This window comes from Anolis carolinensis, chromosome 4 (genome assembly GCF_035594765.1).
Source record: "Anolis carolinensis isolate JA03-04 chromosome 4, rAnoCar3.1.pri, whole genome shotgun sequence".
NCBI classification, from domain to species: Eukaryota; Metazoa; Chordata; class Lepidosauria; order Squamata; family Dactyloidae; genus Anolis; species Anolis carolinensis.
In genome coordinates, this window is record NC_085844.1 from 33,214,906 (window position 1) to 33,234,795 (window position 19,890).

The following is a 19,890-nucleotide window of genomic DNA, read 5'->3' on the forward strand; positions in this document are numbered from 1 at the left end:
TGAATCTTTTACTGTATTCATGCTCTTCTTTCCCTTGACTCTATGACCTTTCCTTTTTTTTCTTGGTCCCCCATGATGAATTTTTAAGCTATTGGGAGACTAAAACTCTCTCTTTTTGAAGCCAAATAGAATATGCATTAGTGAAACATTATTATTGGTATTATAAATATTTAACTAAAAATTGCAATGTGCTTATCAAAGGAATCTTCTTAACAGCATAAGCTTTCCACTTATTTCAAAGTTACAAACAGCAACCTGTTCATCCATCATCCATATGTAAAGCTTTAGAGCACAAGGAACTAGGCTTGTGCATTCATGTGGAATTGCTGTTCGCTTTGTGTAGTTTCAATCGTGTCATCTCATTTTTTCTATTTGTGTCTTGCTAACGAAAATGAGCCACCTATATGACATGAATTTTCATCTGGCTAACAAAAAAGGAAAATTTTCAAACCATTGGCTGCAATGGAAGGGCTTCTGAGGCTCACCCTCCCACTCAGTTTTTTGGGCTAGAGGGGTGAAAATTGCCACACATGGAGGGCATTTCGGCCCAAGCCAAGGGAAAGCAGGGCGATCGATGGCCTGGGGAAGCGAGGCCCTGAGTCGGAGGCTGCCGAAGCAGGCCTCAGGGGCAAGAGCTCTAATGGGGGCTGGGTGTAGCCCTCCTGCCAGGAGAGGGTGGAGGCCTGGGCTGGAGGCACCAAATAGGCCTCAAGAGAAAAGCAAGGCTTATTTTTATTTATTTATTTATTTATTTATTTATTTTAAAAGCCCTGTAAGGCCAAAGCAACCCTCTCAACATAGCCAGGAGGCAGGAAGTGCCCTAGCAAGGGCCGGGGATGGGAGGAAGTTCGCTAATGAAAAAGGGGGCCCCACGCAAGTCCTGGGAAGGCCCTAGCAGCCCTCCTGCCATTGCCAGGAGGAGGGGGGTAGGACCCAAAGCCACCTAATGAAAGAAAAAGGAAAAAAGGCCTTAGCAAGGCCCTGGAAGGCCAAAGTTCCCTCTCGGTGCCACAGAAATATTGCACCGGAGCTGGTCCACTGCTGTTTGGTTCTGTTGCCACGGCTGTCCAACAACAAAAGCAGGCCTGATGCCTGCTCTGGCTCTTCGGGCAGCCTTAAACAAGGCCACTTGGGCCGGCCCACTGCCAATTGCCCAGGAGGCCAGGTGGTGAGAGAATTTCCCGCCACACAGGGGGCTTCTGGGAAGAAGAAGCTCCCTGCAGTGCCTGATGAGCTGGAGGGTGCCCCACGTCACAATGGCCCTTGCCCAGTAAGTCAGGTAATGCATATTATTAAGACCTATTGGTACACATCAGCTGTAGTGGGAAAGCAGCCCTCTGTCAGTATGAAAGGAAATCAAAAGCAAGCACGATGACTGCAACTTTAATTTTTGTGTCACCTCTCATTTCCTACAAAAATGTGGACATTCTTTTGTGTAGATGAATGGTCGAAACAAAACAATAGCATAAAGGAAACAAAGGGAAAAAATTGCATACATCTATAATAATAATAATAATAATAATAATAATAATAATAAGTTTATTTGTATCCCGCCTCCATCTCCCCCGAAGGGGACTCGGGGCGGCTTACAGCAAAATCAAAATACAAACAATGATAAAATATACAACATCAGGACAAAAACAAAACCAATAAAAAATATACACAATAAGTTAAAAACACAACGCAGAATTAAAACATCAGGTTAAAAACAATGAGGTTGCAATAGTGGATAAGCAAAGTGTACGGTGCACATTATGGGTAACAAATTAATAAATAGATAAAGTGCATTAGAATCATTTAAGGCCACATTTGGTACGGTAGGGAGGAGTCCTGAGTAATATCAATCAATCAGGAATCGGGAAGAGCGACCAGTGCAAAAGGTCGAGGAGCATAATAATTGTGATGGAAAAAAGATGATCTTAACCAAAGGCCTGAGTGAAAAGTTTTCAGACTCTTCCAAAATGCCATCAAGGTGGGGGCTTGCCTGATCTCCCTAGGCAGCGAATTCCATAACCGGGGGGCCACTACAGAAAAGGCCCTGTCCCTCGTCCCCACCAACCGTGCTTGCGATGCTGGGGGGAGCGAGAGGAGGGCCTCACCCAATGACCGAAGAGACCGTACAGGTTCGTAGGGGGAGAGACGATCCCGAAGGTAGATGGGTCCCAAACCGTTTTGAGCTTTATAGGTGATCACCAGCACTTTGAATTGGGTCCAGAAAATAAGCGGCAGCCAGTGGAGCTCCTTAAACAGGAGGGTTGACCACTCTCTGTATTGGGCTCCCGTTAGAACCAAGGCTGCCGAGCGTTGAACTAATTGAAGTTTCCGGGCCGTCTTCAAAGGCAGCCCCACGTAGAGCACATTGCAATAATCCAATCTAGAGGTAACTAAGGCATAAACCACCATGGCCAAGTCAGACTTCACGAGGTATGGTCGGAGCTGGCGCACAAGTTTTAGTTGTGCAAAGGCCCTCCCGGCCCCCGCCGACACCTGAGCATCAAGTGTCAGCGATGAGTCCAGGAGGACCCCCAAGCTGCGGACCTGCGCCTTCAGGGGGAGTGCGACCCCGTCAAGCACAGGTTGCCACCCAATACCCCGATCAGGCATGCGACTGACCTGGAGGACCTCTGTCTTGTCGGGATTAAGCTTCAGCTTATTCGCCCTCATCCAGCCCATCACAGCTGCCAAGCACTGGTTCAGTATCTGGGGGGCTTCCTTGGAGTTTGGTGGAAAAGAGTAGTAGAGTTGGGTGTCATCTGCGTAGAGATGGCACCGCACTCCAAAACTCCGGATGACCTCTCCCAGCGGTTTCAGGTAGATGTTAAAAAGCATGGGGGACAGAATGGAACCTTGCGGGACCCCACAGGTCAATGGCCAGGGGTCCGAGCAAGTGTCCCCCAGCTTCACCAACTGGGAACGGCCCTCCAGGAAGGACTGGAGCCACTGCAGAGCAGTACCCCCAAGGCCCATCCCGGAAAGCCGTCCCAGAAGGATACCATGGTCAATGGTATCGAAAGCCGCTGAGATGTCCAAGAGAACCAGCAGGGTCACACTCCCCCTGTCCAGCTCCCTGCGGAGGTCATCCAACAAGGCGACCAAAGCCGTCTCAGTACTGTGACCAGGTCTAAAGCCAGACTGCGATGGGTCCAGAAAATCAGTGTCATCCAGGAAACCCTGAAGCTGCAAGGCAACCGCCCGTTCCAGGACCTTGCCCAAGAAAGGGAGGTTTGAGATAGGTCTGTAATTGTTTAAAATGGTCGAATCAAGGGAGGCCTTCTTCAGGATTGGCTTCACTATGGCCTGTTTAAGGGAAGATGGAAATTTACCTTGATCCAAAGAGGAATTAATTATCCTCACAAACCAGTCTCGCAACCCACCTCTGGCTGATTTAATTAGCCAAGAAGGGCAAGGATCCATGGCACAGGTAGTTGGTCTCACCGCCTCAAGAATCCTGTCCACGTCATCTAGGTGAACAAGCTAAAACGAATCCCACAAGATAGGACAGACAGGTGCCTCGGTTAACTCACATGGCATTGCAGTAACGCTAGCGTCCAAGTCATGACGGATCTGAGCGACTTTGTCTGCAAAATGGTGCGCGAACTCGCTGCACCGAGTCGCCGTGTCCTCGGGTGCCTCCCCACCCCCAGGAGGGTGGAGGAGCTCCCCGATGACACGGAACAACTCCAATGGTCTATTAGTTGCAGACGCTATGCGGGCAGTCGTGAAGGTCTTCCTGGCTGCCCGCAAAGCCGCGGAGTAGGCACTAATAGCAGCACTAGCCCGTGCTCAGTCAGAGGCGTCCTGAGTCTTCCGCCAGCGGCACTCTAGTCCTCTTCTCTTGCGCTTCATCACTGCCAACTCCTCTGAGAACCAGGGAGCCGACCTGACTCTGCACAAAGAGAGGGGACGTTCGGGAGCAATTATGTCAATTGCCCTGGACATCACGCTATTGTAGCGGTCTACCAGGGCATCGACAGGATCGCCAGCCTCCATGACAGGAAACTCCCCAAGAGACCTCAGGAATCCATCAGGATCCATAAGTCTCCTGGGGCGGACCATCTTAATGGGTCCACCACCCCTGCAGAGGTTTGAGGTCACGGTAAGTCTTAAACTGATCAGGTGATGGTCAGACCATGACAACGGAAGAATATTTTGCTCTTCCACTCTGACACCACCATCCAAAGCAACAAAACCCAGGTCGAGTGTGTGACCAGCTTGATGGGTGGGACCAGATATCACTTGGGACAGCCCCATGGTCGTCATGGCAACCATGAAGTCCTGAGCTGCTCCTGTTAAGGCTACCTCAGAATGGATGTTAAAGTCCCCCAGCACTACCAGATGCTGGGAGACCAACGCCACATCAGAGATCACCTCTGCTAGCTCAGGTAGGGAGACTGCTGTGTCGCGGGGTGGACGGTACACCAGCAGAATCCCCAAAGCTGTCCCGGGAACCCACCTTAAGATGGACACACTCAAAACCTGTAGATTGCGGGACGGTGCACCTGACCAGGGAGATGGACTGCCGAAAGACCACCGCAACCCCACCTCCCCGCCCCCCGGATCTAGCCTGCTGTTGCATCCCGAAACCTGGAGGACACAGCTGGGTGAGATTTACCCCACCGAGCTCGTCCAACCAGGTTTCAGTGATGCAGGCCAAGTCCGCCGCCTCGTCCAGGATCAAATCCTGGATGATAGCAGATTTACCATTAACGGACCTGGCATTAAACAGCAAAAGCTTTAATCTGAGGGGGCTGTCATGGAGGCTACCACATCTAACCTTCTCCAGGGTCGCCAGAACTCTAGTGCGCTTCTCCCTGGGTCGATGGTGATTATTTCTCCCCCTCCCCCACACGGTCTCAATGGTTCCCCCCCCCGGTCATGGCCCACCCCCTCCCCTGGGGCCCAGGCAGGTGAAAGCTGAAATTGGGGCATCCTAGTCAGCTCTCCTTAATCGGAGAGCTACATAAGTTTGAATTGTGTCTATGATAAGAGTGTAGATCTTGAGATGGTGGTAATGATAGTGGTGGTGGTGAGAGGAGAGAACTATTGGAGAAGCTAGATTGACTGAACAGAATCAGGGACTGAGGGTAGAGATCAGATGCAGATTGAACAGTGGCTGACAACAAAGGAGGGGACATTTGACAATTATCTTGAGCAGAGGGGGACCGAATTGGAGAGTTTTGGGTGCTACCAATGCTTGGACTAAAACTACGAACCATAAGAGGGTTGGATGTTGGTTAATAGAAGAGAATAGCATTGCTAGTGCTTTATATTCTCTCTACTGGGACTCAAAGCAGCATACAAAAATTGACCAGTGGAAGATGGACCGTCCTAGGTATTAAGGCTCTTAACACATTCGCAGCTTCAATCCGCATTCTGTTTATTTGTAATCTGCATATATATATATATATATATATATATATATATATATATATATCTCAAATGTTTCACCTAAATATAGGAAATATACTTAAAGCATAATTTTAGTTCAGTTGAACACAGTTTTAAAGCCTATCAATCAGTACATATTATTGCTCACTGCATATCCTTACTAAATGAATTACGTAACATGTAAATAATGATCTGTTTTATAGATTTTTTTTCATTACCTGAAATGCCCAACTCTCAATTTAGAAAATTTCTTTTTTCCTCTTTGTAAACAACCTGTAATGCACATTCGACTTCTTGAATCAGGCAACAGAATTTTCTCAGAGAGAATGTAAAGTACAGGACATACAACACTACTGAGAGGAGTAAACATAAAAGTTAATGAGGACATGACTGTGAAATGATGGTGTGAGGCAACAAGAATGGGAAGGAAAAAAAAAAACCTTAGCTGCATCCAAGCAAGAAAGGAGATAGGGAAAGTTTTCCACAATAAGTTTTCTTACCAAAATCTGATGTATGGAGGTTATCATTAGTGGAGCCAAAATAATGAAACTGCTTTTGGGGGCCTCCCTTATCTTAATCTTCCCTGGCAATGTCTTTGTGTGTAATAGGATGGCCTTTTTCAAGAGAATGTAAAGAGCTTCCCCATTCTTTATATCTCTTTATAGAGCCTGTATACAGAGTATTCCTATTTAGGAAATCAGCTAGGCCTCAGGGTCCTTGGAAAGCTCTGGAAATTTTCCATGGCACTATAAGTACTAGTGTTATCCAAGATTTAAAGTCTGGATTCTATCTGGAAACTTCAAAAGACTCTGATAGCCAACTTAGACAATCTAATGACTTAACTTATTATATGGCAGCCTCACTGAACCTCTGTTAGGAAAGTTGGGAAATTTGACCCCGCTGAACAGATGAGTAGTGTGAGGTGGAATCAGGCAGTGTTCACTAAAACATTCACACTCTTCTTTGGCATATATGTGGTCCACTCTCATATGCCAATTTCAAATTTCATCACAGTCTAGACTGGCCACTTATGCAAATGTAAGTTCATTCTCCAAAAAAAAAAAAAACCCCTTAAGAATATACAGATTTTCATAAATGTGCATTATTTTATATAGAGATGAAAATGTAACTTGTTGCTAAGGTCTAAATTTACTTGCTTACCCAAACTAGAACAGGGTCACTGAATGCACTACAGAAGGGGAAGTAAACATTTCTATAAAAACCACTGATACCATGGATCATCTCAACATAGTGAGAAAGATGATAGAGCCCATTCTTCTTTTTCTATTTCTTTAAATTGGACTCAAATCCAACCACACTTCAGAAAGAGGTCAGTTCTTCTCAAAAATAGGACACACGTGGCCACTCTCTTTCAAATTTATGCTAAGCACTGTTGATTCACCATGAGTCCCCTTCTCTTTTATGGCAATAATAATTTCCTTGTAAGGATTACTGAGGCGATATATGTAAAGTACTTTGAACACCTGAAATGTGCTATAATATGTATGAAATCTGAATCTGTTTAGTTTTTGCCTCAATTGGGCTTTTGATGTTGCCAACAGAGAATAATGCATGTCCTTTCCTACTCTGGTATCCAAGGAAACCCAGGCCACCAAGATTTGAAAAATCTGTTACCCGCCCCCTTAATTCCCCCACCTTGCCTTTAGGAGCTGAACATGCTTGTATAAAGGATACTGGACTCTCTAGGGGATTCTTTGGTCTCATTCTCATTCATATTTAACATTTCCATTAGACTGGAACATTTTAATTTGAATTCCACCATCCATAACATTTTTGGTTCCAAATTTTCTACTCTGTTGTATAAGCAAATTTTAATCACACTGCATTGTATTTCTATGTCAGGCATGATTTCTCATGAACTGGCTTCTTTTACCTCTTTTAGTTTCTTTTATAAGCCCAGCTGAGTCTCATTTAGCAGAACTGAACAGAGTCAATATGACAAATTGAGTGACAGATTTTCACCTTTACGAAATGTCTGACCAACTCAATAACCCAGAAGTTGTTTTCATGCAAAAGTATGGCATGGTTGATTATGATTTCTTACAACAAAATTCTCTATAGCTACAGTCAAAAGTCAAAACCAGTTTCACACAGAACAGATCCAGTACTGAATGTTCTGCAGTTCTGTCTCCACTTTCCTTCATAAACATGGTTGCATTATTCACCCTCTTATACAAAATATAACCCACAATAATAGACCTGATGAATGGAGGTAAGGGACATACATATCAGACACACCAAGAGACCTCAGGTATCAAAGATAAAGCTCTCACAGTTATGGCAGTGCAAGGCCTCCAGTTGCCATGTCTCCTGTCATCTTCCACCTTCTTACATCCAATGTCCACCTTTTCTGGTACTTAGCAGCTAGAACAAAGTAACTATGGGTAATGGGAGAGTGAAGATGGAGCCATGGTAGAAGCCCACAAAGAAGAGCTCCATGGGGAGAGTAATTTGGGACTTGAGTTCATTACTTAAGATATAAGTGTGGCCACACTGAGGAAATGGAAGGAACTGGATTCCATCTCAGGAGAAAGGTAGGGTATAAATATATGAAGTAAGTGTGATTCCTGTGGGTTGGATGACTTAGACTCATTCAAAAAACTCTTCCAAGGAAATCTCTACCACAATAGTGTTCCAAGTGGCATCTCTGAAGGACCCAACCATGGATGAATGGATTATTTATTAGGCCTCTGAACAGGACTGATGTCATCTCCACATTCATCTTTTCTTTTTCATTTTTCCCGATGAGCCATAATCTGAATATTTATTTCAATTATTTATACCCCGCCCTTCTCACCCGAGGGGAATAGGTTGTACTTTCCAAGGCAATTAACTGGCATTTGCTGAAGTTACTGTTTCTGATATCTTTAGACAGGGAAATCAACATGACACCTTGTAGCAGTTTTCAAAGAATTATCTCTATTACGACCTCATCAGGTGAGCAGAATTGCCCATTATACGAGGCATGGAGCCCACTGACTCCCATTGCATGACGTTGATCTACTTCCAACAGGCCTTCGTGCCTCAACTGAAGTCCAAGTGTGGTAAATGTGCATAGGAAACAATGGGGGGAATCCAAACGGCAACTCTTTCCCTGCTGGATGGGATGAGGGGCAAGGTGGACAATGCAGGGTGCGGGGCGACAGGTTCCCCCTGACAGGTCTCATTGGAGTCACAACAATCCATGGTGAATCCCCTCCTCCTCAATGTGATGAGATCCTTAGTCTCTTGCAACAGAAAATGGAAGAAGCAAGAGGAGGAAAAAGGAGCATGGTACACCTTTAATACTAAGTTTTTATTTTAGCATGAGTGCTTATAGATATAAACCCACTTCCTCAGATGCATTTGTGTCAAGCCATATGTTGCCTGTACTGTAATTGTCCTTTTTTCTGCTTCAAGGCGGTTTTTGTTGCTGTGTGCCTTTAAAACTTATAGAACCTCTAAAACTAACCTTTCACTGGGTTTCTTGGTGAAATGTTTCAAGTGGGTTTTCTTTTGCCTCCCTCTGTGCCAGGATTTTATGCTTAAGTCCTGCCATGTTCCTTTGCACTGTTTTGTAGTGTAATACATCAGGGAGGCACAACAAAGGGAGCCCTTGCCGCACGCCTCTCTGCAGGCGGGGAAAGGAAATGGAGGAGAAGTGAGGGGGCGGGGAAGAACCAACGGCAGCGAACTCTCGGACAGCGAGCTGCACTCTCTGAGCAGGCATTAGGCCTGCCTTTCAAGAACCAATTGCCTTTAGAAATTAGTTTTTTATTCTTCATACATGTAAAAGGGATAATAGATTAAGCTTGGTGATGATTTTAGATAATAGTTGTTTGACTACAGGTTGGAATGATCAGGCGTCGTTAATTAGGGATGCCTGCTTTTACTGTGCAATCTCCTTGTTTCAAAGATGGAATTTCATTGGAGGCCTAAATGGCTTCCTTCACAAGTAGGAAAACATGGAACTATTTCATAATGTCCTTTATTGGCAACAGCCAGAGCCCTCCTTCTAAGAGCCCCATATGTGTTGAGAGTAGGCTTTGGATACTGAGAACATGTTGCATGAATGTTGCATAAGGTATTTGGCTCTACATGAACTGTACTCTGCATGAACATTATGTGCATAGGGCACCAAACTCTAGAGAAAATGATTTTGGAGCTGCATATCCATGGCTTTTACAGCACATATCAAATTGTATTTGAACATAAATATCTACATATTGTGTTGCCTTCAAGGGAAAATGGAAGGAAAAAGGAAGAGGGGCTGACCAAAAAATGGAGTTTGCATAACAGTATACTGTAGAATTAGTGATTTAATTATATATTAAAGTCTTGCTACAAATTGCATTTATAAGACTACTTGAAGCAAGTTCTTTTTAAGCCACTGATACAACCTTCCAAGAAAACACATATAAGGATCAAGCTGTCATGCTTCAGTATTGTTGTTTTTAATTATGAATCAATCTTAAAAGAGAGCATATGTACAACACAATAATTCCCTAATGTTGTTTCAATTTTTAAAAGCAAATGTTTTTTAAAGGGCTCAGATTTTTTTGCTATTTTCTTCAAAGCAGCCCAATTTAAACTGGGCTCATTTAATTAAATTAAACCCATTATTCAAATGTGTAATCCTGTGACAATTTTAAAAGGCAGAAACATTTCATTTCTTCCTCCTAGTTAAATACCATATATGGGGTTTGCTGTTTCAGTAACTGAAGTCTGCCCTAAAAAAATCTTTGAAATCAACACTGAGTTCAGAATGAGGTAAATACAAGCAATTACTTACATCAAAAATTTTGGAATGTAAACTCTCTGTTACAACCTGAAAAGGGAAAAGATGCAGCTCATGTGAAAATGAGGCAATTTAAATCGGGAATTGGATGAACTGTGTTGCATACCTCGCAGGCAGGTTTCAGATGGTGGTGCTTGGGGATAGCTGATCCTCAAAAAAAGGAGCTGTTCTATGGCATCCCACAGGACACAATTCTATCCCCAATACTTTTTAACATGCATATAAAACTGCTGGGAGAGATCATTCGTAGGTATGGGGTGGCGTGTTATCGAGACCCACCCCATAATGTGATTTTCCTGCTTCTTGGCAGGGGGTTGGACTTGATTGCCCATGAGGTCTCTTCCAACTCTGTGATTCTATGATTCTATGACATCGAAATATATTTCTCCATGACTTCAAAAACAACCTCAGCTAAGAATAGTGGGTCTCTTCTGTATGAATGTCTGGAGGAGGTAATGGACTGGATGAAGGAAAACAACTTGAAACTGAATCTAGACAAAACAAAAAAGGAGCATCAAGGAGTGAGCATATTACACCTATACTAAAGTCATTACACTAGCTGCCAATTCGTTTCCAGGCAAAATATAAGATGTTGTTTTTCACCTTTAAAGCCCTACATGGTTTAGGTCCAGGTTACCTATAGCAGTGTTTTTCAACCTGGGGTCCCCAGATGCTTTTGGCCTTCAACTGCCAGAAATCCTAACAGCTGGTAAACTGGCTGGGATTTCTGGGAGTTGTAGACCAAAAACATCTGGGGACCCCAGGTTGAGAGCCACTGACCTAAATGCTTACCTTCTCCCATACAATCCACCTCAAACACTTAAGACTTCTGGTGGGCGGCTACTCCAGCCTGCCATAACCCGACTGACAGCAGTAACCCAGAGGACCTTTTCATCAGCCACACCAAGACTGTGGAATGACCTGCCAGAAGAGCTCCAACAGTTAAATATGCTGTCAGAATTTAAAACATAACCAAAGACCTATCTCTTCCAGAAGGCTTACCCCAGCAGTTTTAATAATAATTTTCAAGCTTGTGTCCTGTGTTTTAATCTGTGTTCTGTGTATTTTAATATGTATTTTATAGAAATATGTTTTAATGTATGTTTTTTTATTGAATGTTTACAATGATAATATGTTTTAAATATGCTGTAATCCACCTCAAGCCTTGAGGAGAGGAGGGTAAGAAATAAAATTATTATTATTATTAAATCTTCAGTTGCTAGAAATTGTGTTGAATTTAGATCTCTACCCTCAAGTCTAGATATGAAGACGATGATAAACAGAGGCATAAATGTGAGAAATATATGAGCAATTTCTTGATAGTATGACTTATAACATACTGGGTAAAGATACTTCAGGACAAACCATACACAAACACATTGAAATATTTTATGAAAAGCATATGTATGTTTCCTTTTCTCTTTGAAATACACAGAAGCAACAAGAAAGAAAAGATTGGTTGCCACTTCCTTGCATTTTAAAGAGGAATATGCATTTGAATGATGTGGAGCCTCCTTCATTATTAATGTTGTGTACATGAGGTTGGATTCAGGTAAAATATGGGCAGAGTCCCTGATATATCTGGTGCCAATGTACAACTGCTTCTGAGGAGACATGCTAGCAGCTATAACCAGCCCTTGCTTCAGAAAACATCAAACTGCACCAACAATGGGATCCAACTGTGTCCATTTCAAAGATACATGTTGGTATACAAAATCATAGGCAGATCAGTTGCCAAGCATGAGATTTGAGCAATCTATGTTGAATAAAATCATCTAGCTCTATACAATATCCACTCACAGGAACCATGTGTAGTGCATATAAATTCAACATTCTGGATAACACTTTGTAGCATTGATGGAACGGGTGCTGTCCCATGAAAGCTCATGCTACAATTCATTTCTTATCTTCGTTGTTTTATATGGTATAATCCCACAAACTGTCTGTGGCAGCTGTTCAACATACCCAGATGGGCTCTTCCTGATCACTGCTCCACCATATTTATTTCTCTTTCCAGATGTCTTTTTCTTCTTCTCCCGTTAACATAAGGAGAGATGAGACAAAATGAGAGATAGAAGACAGCCAGATGGTTCTATCATATTCAACTTCAGATACTTTCCACTGCCTACACTTGTCTCATCCATATACTTGTTCTACAGCTTGCAGGGTTAAACTTCCCATCTTTTAAAATTATTGGATCTGGGCTCTAACAACTGTGGATACATTCTAGTTTAAACACTTATCTTGTTAAAAATATATTCTGTACTGATTGGTAATTATAGTTCTGCTTGAAACTGTGTCAGCTGGAAATATTTATTGGGTTTGTTAGAGTCTGAAAGGTAGTTAAACTCCAGCTGCACATTAACATATCATCTCCCATTAAGTTATATAAAAAAGGATAAACACTGATACAGGACATCTGCTGAGATTTAAAAACAAAGATCTAATCCCAACTTCACTCTGCCGTCACTGTAACTTCAGTCATCAGTCAATGTGTGAATTATTCATCATCACTTTCACATAGGTACTGTTTTGCAATTAAGTGTTAATGAATGGGCATGCTGTTTGGGGAGCTCCATATAGAATGGCTATTCCATATATGGAACACAGAGATTGGCTGCTTTATGTTTTGAAATCATGGCTTACAGCAATGTCTGATTTATGCTTATGAGACCATTTGGAATACAGATGAATACGAACTTGTGTGTGTATATATATAACATAAGATAACGTGTTAACAAATCACAGCATACGTTAATGGATCTCAGTATATGTTAACATTAACAACATGGAATCATGCGGGGAATGAAATGCAAGTGTGTCAGGACCCAGGCTGCAGAGCAACAATAACCATACACAGAGGCCAGATTCTATCTAATATCTTTATTAAAGAAATATATAAAGTCAATAAAAATAAGTGTAGAATATAGTTCAGAAGTAGACCTTTCAGGAAAGGTCAAATATAGTCCAGAAAAACAATGTCCAATATATGATATTAAGGTCCAAAGTTATAATCCACTTCACCGAAACACACACTATTTTGCAAGCAATAGTGTGGGGAACTGTCCATAGTCTTGAGGCTTAAGGTAAATCCGGATCAAGGGAAACAAGGCTGGAATCCGGGAAACAGGGTCCGTGGGTTTAAAATGCAAGGCAAGACAAAACTTGAGGCTTGGCAAGGTCCAACTAGAAACAAGACAATCGTGGAACAAGAACTGAGTCCATAGAGATCCGTGGAACAAGGCAGGGCTGGGAACTTGATTCAGGAGCTGGGAACTGGAGTACGTAGTCTACACGCGATCTCACTCCACGAGCTGACGAATTGACTCCGCAAGGAATTCTTTGTGGCCAACATCTATATAGGATCTTGTTTTCCCGCCAAAGCACATTTTCTCTGGGGAACAAGAACCGAAACCTATACTGTCCAGATGCAAGACTCCTTAAACTTTCCCAAGGGAAATAGACTTAATCATCTAATTGTCTGGCAGCTATCAGAGCGCTTCTGCGAGTCGCCTCCCGCGCGTGTCTATCTTGATTATAATAAAGGCGGCAAGAAAATGGGGGAGATTTCGACTCAAGGCTTGTTTGGCTGTCTTCTTGTGGGCAAACATCCTGCAGCTGCAAGGGCTGCAAGGGCTCCAAATCTGGCAGAAACGGTGGGAAACCCAAGTTTTCCTCTTCATCTGTCACAACAGTACTAGGAACAGGACTACATGGCCCATGAGACATCACAAAGTGATATTTTGGGGTTCTAGGATATCATCATCATAGGCTATCATTTGTGATCAAGTATGATTGTTTTTCAAATGTCAAATTTTGACAGTGGGTCCGTAAGAGACTGTAGAAACCCCTTCCAGATCTGCATGCTCTTTGCAGTGAGGATATGGCAGAGAAATCCACTATCCAAACGTAAGATTAGCATGAAAAGCAAGATCTGAAGTTCAAACACAGGACCATCAACATAACTTTTTCTAGTACACTGTACCTAGAATAGACGTCTCTTAAAGCCAAGTCTTCATAGCCCCACAGAGTACAATTACTGGCCATAATGATATCTACAGAATTGGTCTATATCTGGGGATTGTTCTACTCACAACTATATTTTTATTTTTGAGGATTCTGTATTAACCAGAGAAATACTTTTACATCTCGAGACTAACCTAGACTGCAAATTTAGGCACCTATACTTTATAGGACTTCATCATATATAGGACCCCCTGTTCAAGCAGCTCCCAAAGCAGCTTCGGAGATAGTCATTAATTAATCAGCCCCAGTGGGTTTTTAATAATTTATCCTGTTTTTATTACAGTCTTACCATTTATGTGTTTTAAATGAAATTTTTATCTTGTATTGTTGTTTATATTGATATATTGTATTATTGTTTTATCTTTTTATATTGTGATTTATTGTGTTGCTTATATTTTGTTCTTATGTTGTTTGGGCCACTGCCCCATGTAAGCCGCCCCGAGTCCCCGTGGGGAGATGGTGGCGGGATATAAATAAAGTTTTATTATTATTATTATTATTATTATCAGCAGATTTGGATAGGTTGATATTGATATGGATCCATATACAACTTATACGGACAGATGCAAATTTAGAAATAATTGCTACACATCTCATTGGAGCAGAGAGGCCAACAAAATGTTATAGTTCTTCATCTCCAAAGTGGGTCTTGACTGGATCACCCTTCAATAAGGACAAATTTCGCATGGAAAACTTTATTCTGATAGCCCTTCACAAAGAATACTGGTGCAAATGAGGCAGCCATCCAGATTTCTTGAACTGCAACACCCATCAGCATTATCCAGAAGAGCCAGTGGTGCTGACATCAGGGACTTATAGTCTAACAACATCTGAAAAGCTCTATGATTCACATCCCTGAGGTGGAGTCAGCAATTCCAAACGCTTTGGGATTTAACTCACAGAATTCTTTGTTATTGCTCCTGCTATTTGGAGCTTCTAAGAGCTAAAGTTCAAAACAGTTGAAGGATATAGGCTTTGAGAAGTACTGTTCTCAAATACAGGAAATATAATCACATTATCATGGTATGACTAAGGTGCATCTGCACTGGATAATTAATGCAGCTTGACCCTACTTTTACTACTTTAATTCAATGTTATGGAATCATGGGAGTTGTAGTTTTACAAGATCTTTAGCTAGTGATTCACCAAACTAAATATCCCAGAATTCCATTGCACTGAGCCATGGCAATTAATGGTGATGTCAAATTGCATTAATTCTACAGTGTAGGTACACCCCAAGTATGTATTAGATGTAAGGAAAACTGTCAAGGTAAACTCTGATAGAAGTATTGTTCCTGAAAACATCTTGGCAAGCATAAAAATGATGGGAAGAAGCTTTCTATTTCCTGAACTCCATTAAATGAAGTCAGGTTTGGCATTTTAGGACAGAATGTAGCTAAAAATAATGTATTCGGTGATAATTCACATTTTTGCACAGTTGATAATCTGGGCTCCCCAGCTGCAGTGGGCATCAGTCTAAATAGACCTATTGACCTATCACTGTGAATTATAAATAGACAGCTAGAGATGCCAGAAGCTGAAAATACCGAAAGCCTGTCCATGAGCAAACAGAGAAGAATATAAAAACAATATGCAGGGGAATTTGTGTCAGAAAATCATATAGTCATAAAGTTGGAAGTGACCTCAAAGGCTATTTAATCCATTTTCTGTCATTCAGTGATACACAACTAGAACATTTCTGAAAGAGAAGCAACATTTGTTTAAAGACTAATAATTCCCTAACCTTCAAAGCAGTCTGCTCAAATGTTGAATGGTTCATACCATCAAGAAGTTCTTCCTCATGATGGCATCTTTTTTATTGTAGTTTGGTTCCAATAGTGTGTCTTCTAGTCTCTTGATCACACATGCTCCATCTTCTACATGGCCTTCATTCAGATATTTCAGTATGGCTATCATTCAACTCATCAATCTGCTTTACATCACAGAATACTGATTGACAGTCTTCCCACGTTTCAGGAAGACAGATGATGCATGAGCTTAAAAATGCTTACTCACATTTGAGCCTTTATAATACCATTTAGTCCATCACACCAGAATGCTGAAGGATTTTATTCTGAAACATTTTAATCATTCTCTCTCTTGATGGTTCAAATATAAGGAATATCCGTAAGCTTTGAAGGACAAAAAACGTTTTTGATTTGCAAGAACACAAAATTTTGAATCACCAATGTTTTTAAAAATGATAAATTCAAACAAGAGACTATGCTTACTGGCTTTCACAGACAATTAGCAAGTCAAATGAGAACCAATAAATTGAAGTTAGTAAAGACAAAATTTCTGTGACCAATGGTACCCATTTATTATCTATGTTATGACAAAGAAAATTGTATACTTCCTCCAAGTGCACATAGTAAGTTATGGTCAGATCTTGCGATGATAATCTGACAAACTATATGTGAATTTTATTGATACACTACATGACATTGCAATCATGAACATTCAATTTCAATCTCCTGCCTATTCTGATGAATAATTTTGTAATTCATTTTTGTGTATCTTTGTATGGCATTAAAATTTTATTATTAAAATATGAAAACAGAGCAGATGCCATGTGATATTAATAGTGAAAAAAATTCCTGTTTAATATATTTTGTTAGGAGATTTCCATGTTCCCTCAAGATCCCTAATCCTAGGAAACTGTGGCTATTAAGGACCACCCCCATAACAGACACGTCATATAATAGACATGAAATGGCAGCCTGAGCTGCATTTAATTCCAGTTTAAGTATAGAGTTAATGGTATAGTGGTGAATTGTAGGGTGAGTCTATACTGGCTGCTTAAACCTGAACCGAACTGGGGATCTGTTCTTCAGACTGGCTTCAGAGTGATTGTAATGGTGGTCCGACATAACTAGCCAAACCTGGGGTGGTGCAATACCAGCGTTTAGCTGGTCAAGCTGGACAGAGAACACATTGATCCTGCTGGACTGCCACCTTGTTATTCAGGTCACTGTTGGCCATAGAGCTCCATGTAGGTGCCTGGCCATTGCCTGTCATATCTGTAATGTCAGAACGGAAAACTTGTGTGACCAGAAGGAGGGAGTCAGTTGATTTCCGACTTCTTGCTGGTTGCATATGATATCACAGACATGACCATGACAGTCAGGTGCTTCCACAGAGCTCCATGGTCTGTGGGGACCATGGAACTCTGTCAACACAGGGACAAGCCAACCCCTTTCCCTGAGCAGATTAATGCGGGGAAAGGGTGATGACAGCAGTGTTCACTGCAGCTGGCTAAACTACCACAAAGTTCCAGGATAGTCTGGAGTTTCCATCAAACTCTGGAGTATCCTCCAACCTTGTCTAAAGTTGTATTAAAGCACAAAAACTTATGATACTCACTGGAAGTCAGTGTACATTGTAGGAACAATGAATACTGGATCTGAAGTACCGTAAGTACACTTTTTTTGTGTTCACGTAGACTTGCCTAAATCTTCAAAATGTCAATTCATGGGTGCCAAAATGCAACCAAAACTATCATTTTCAGTTGTAATTACATAAGTAGCAACTGATGCAATCAAAATAGAATGACAAGAATTAGAATGGGCCAGCAAGAATCTTTTGTTTAGGATGACAGAAATCATTATTGGTTGCTGCAGCATGGGGCCCCATGGAACATTACACACATACACATAGCAATCACAAATTAATCCTCTTTAGAGTAGTTTGCTATGAGAATGTGAGCCTTGTCAGCAACTTTAAACACATTGCGTATGGATGGAAATTATTATTTTACTTTCATAAGCTTTAAAAGAACCATAATGAGGATGATTCATTTATAATCTGGCTCCAGTGTATCTTGGCAAATAGGTTTGAAAGAGAGCAAAAATTCTATTTCCTAAGTAGTTGCTCGAATTACTTACACTTGCTCAAAAAAGGCCATCATTCATTTGTAATGGTTGGCTTTGCGGAGCCAGCACTGGAATGCCACTGTTTGTTTTAATTGATAACTTCTCCCTTGTTTCTTGTATTAACTTTTTCAAAAGTGCTGATGTGACTGATGCTAGCATGATCATCTTGGATGCTCAGTATAATTTGAGAGTGTAGCAGCCAAATGGTACAAAAAGTCACAGAGAAATTTGATGTGATGCTCACAGTAAGTCCTCGGATTAATTCTTAAAAACCTTGGCTTGCTTAAAAAGCCATGTTTTTAAGCTGGAATGGAAGGCTTGAAGCAAAGGGGCTAGCCTGATCTTTCCAGGGAGTGCATTCCCGAGCTAGGGCACCACCACAAAGAAGGCCCTCTTTCTCATTCCCACCAATCGTAGACTGTGGTGGGACTGAGAGAAAGCCCTCCCCAGGAAATCTCAATGCCCACACCGGTTCATAGAAGGAGATGCAGTCTCGAAGATAGGTTGGACCTGAAGAGTGTATGCTTTAAATTTAAAAGCATGCACTCACATTTTTAATACAATAGGAAGAGTTCATAGGCACATCTAGACTGATTGAAACATTCCAGATTTTCTTCCCATTTTGTACAAATATATTCTGGGATAAACAAAACACTTTGGGTCTCCAAAACAAAATCAGAAAGAATAGGAACAAAATCTGAGACTTTTGGTGTTTTGTTTAGCCAGTTAGAATTCACCCACAGTCTTTAGCTTTGCGGGAACAAAGACCCAAACTATATATTTGATACAATATTTGCTAGATAATGCTAGAATGCTAATTCAAAAATATTAGAATGGGCAATTATTTCTGTTGATACAAACCACTGTGTGCTCTACAAGCAACAGCATGCATTGAAGCACTACCACATGTACGAGCAGCAGTCACAATTTATTGTTGTTGTTTTTTACACATATTTTTCCTATGGATCAATATGGGGAACAACAGATTAAAACAAGACAGATAGATACCAGCTGACCACACATGAATGAGTGAAAGTAAACATAATCAAACAAGAAATGGAATGTATAAACATTGCAGTATTTTGGATGAGCAAACAAAAAAATAGGTCATTTTGAGTTAGATAACTACCAAATGTTTTAGTCAGGAAAAGAAAAGGTAAGAAGAAATGAGGTGGTATTAGCAATGAGGAGAGATATAGCAAAAGTAATCAAAGGATATAATGCAAAGTAAATATCAATAAGATTTCAGGAAAACCTCATCAGTAGTCTCCATGTTTATACTTCAACTACAGAGGCAGAAGAAGAAATTGAAAGATTCTGTGCTGGAGTCTAGGAGGAAACTGATCACACACCAAACCAGGTGATTGGAGTGCAAATGTTCTACAGGTACTGCAGTTTCATTCTTTTTTTAAAAAGAAGACAAGGCTCACTAGAAAAGGCAATATAGTATAAGATGGCAGGAAAAGAGGAAGACTACATTATGCATCAGTCTATACAACTATCAAGAAAGCCATGGTCTTGAGACTGCAAGACCTGAGCAAAGCTATTATGTAATGCAGTTGAAGTAAATAGCTTGGATTACTTGCCTTTCTTGTGGTCTATATAATTGTTCAAGTTATTTATTTATTTCCGACATTTCTATCCCGCCCTTCTCACTCGAAGGGACTTAGGGCGGCGTACACAATTGGCAACAATTTGATGCCGACACATCTAAATGCTATTGACTTTAATCTCAGAAACAAAATATTGGTTAGCACAGAAATTCTGGTCAGCCAGAAATTTTATCTTCTGTGGCCATATTTGTTT

At 41.4% G+C, this 19,890-nt stretch overlaps 1 long non-coding RNA gene across 1 annotated transcript; it reads left to right on the forward strand.

Moving 5' to 3' along the window:
- The first annotated feature begins 1,114 nt into the window (after positions 1-1,114).
- On the forward strand, positions 1,115-19,667 carry LOC134298649 (uncharacterized). Its single transcript, XR_010005745.1, has 2 exons — positions 1,115-1,279; positions 19,377-19,667. It is a non-coding gene; the product is annotated as an uncharacterized LOC134298649 (long non-coding RNA).
- The last annotated feature ends 223 nt before the right edge of the window (positions 19,668-19,890 follow it).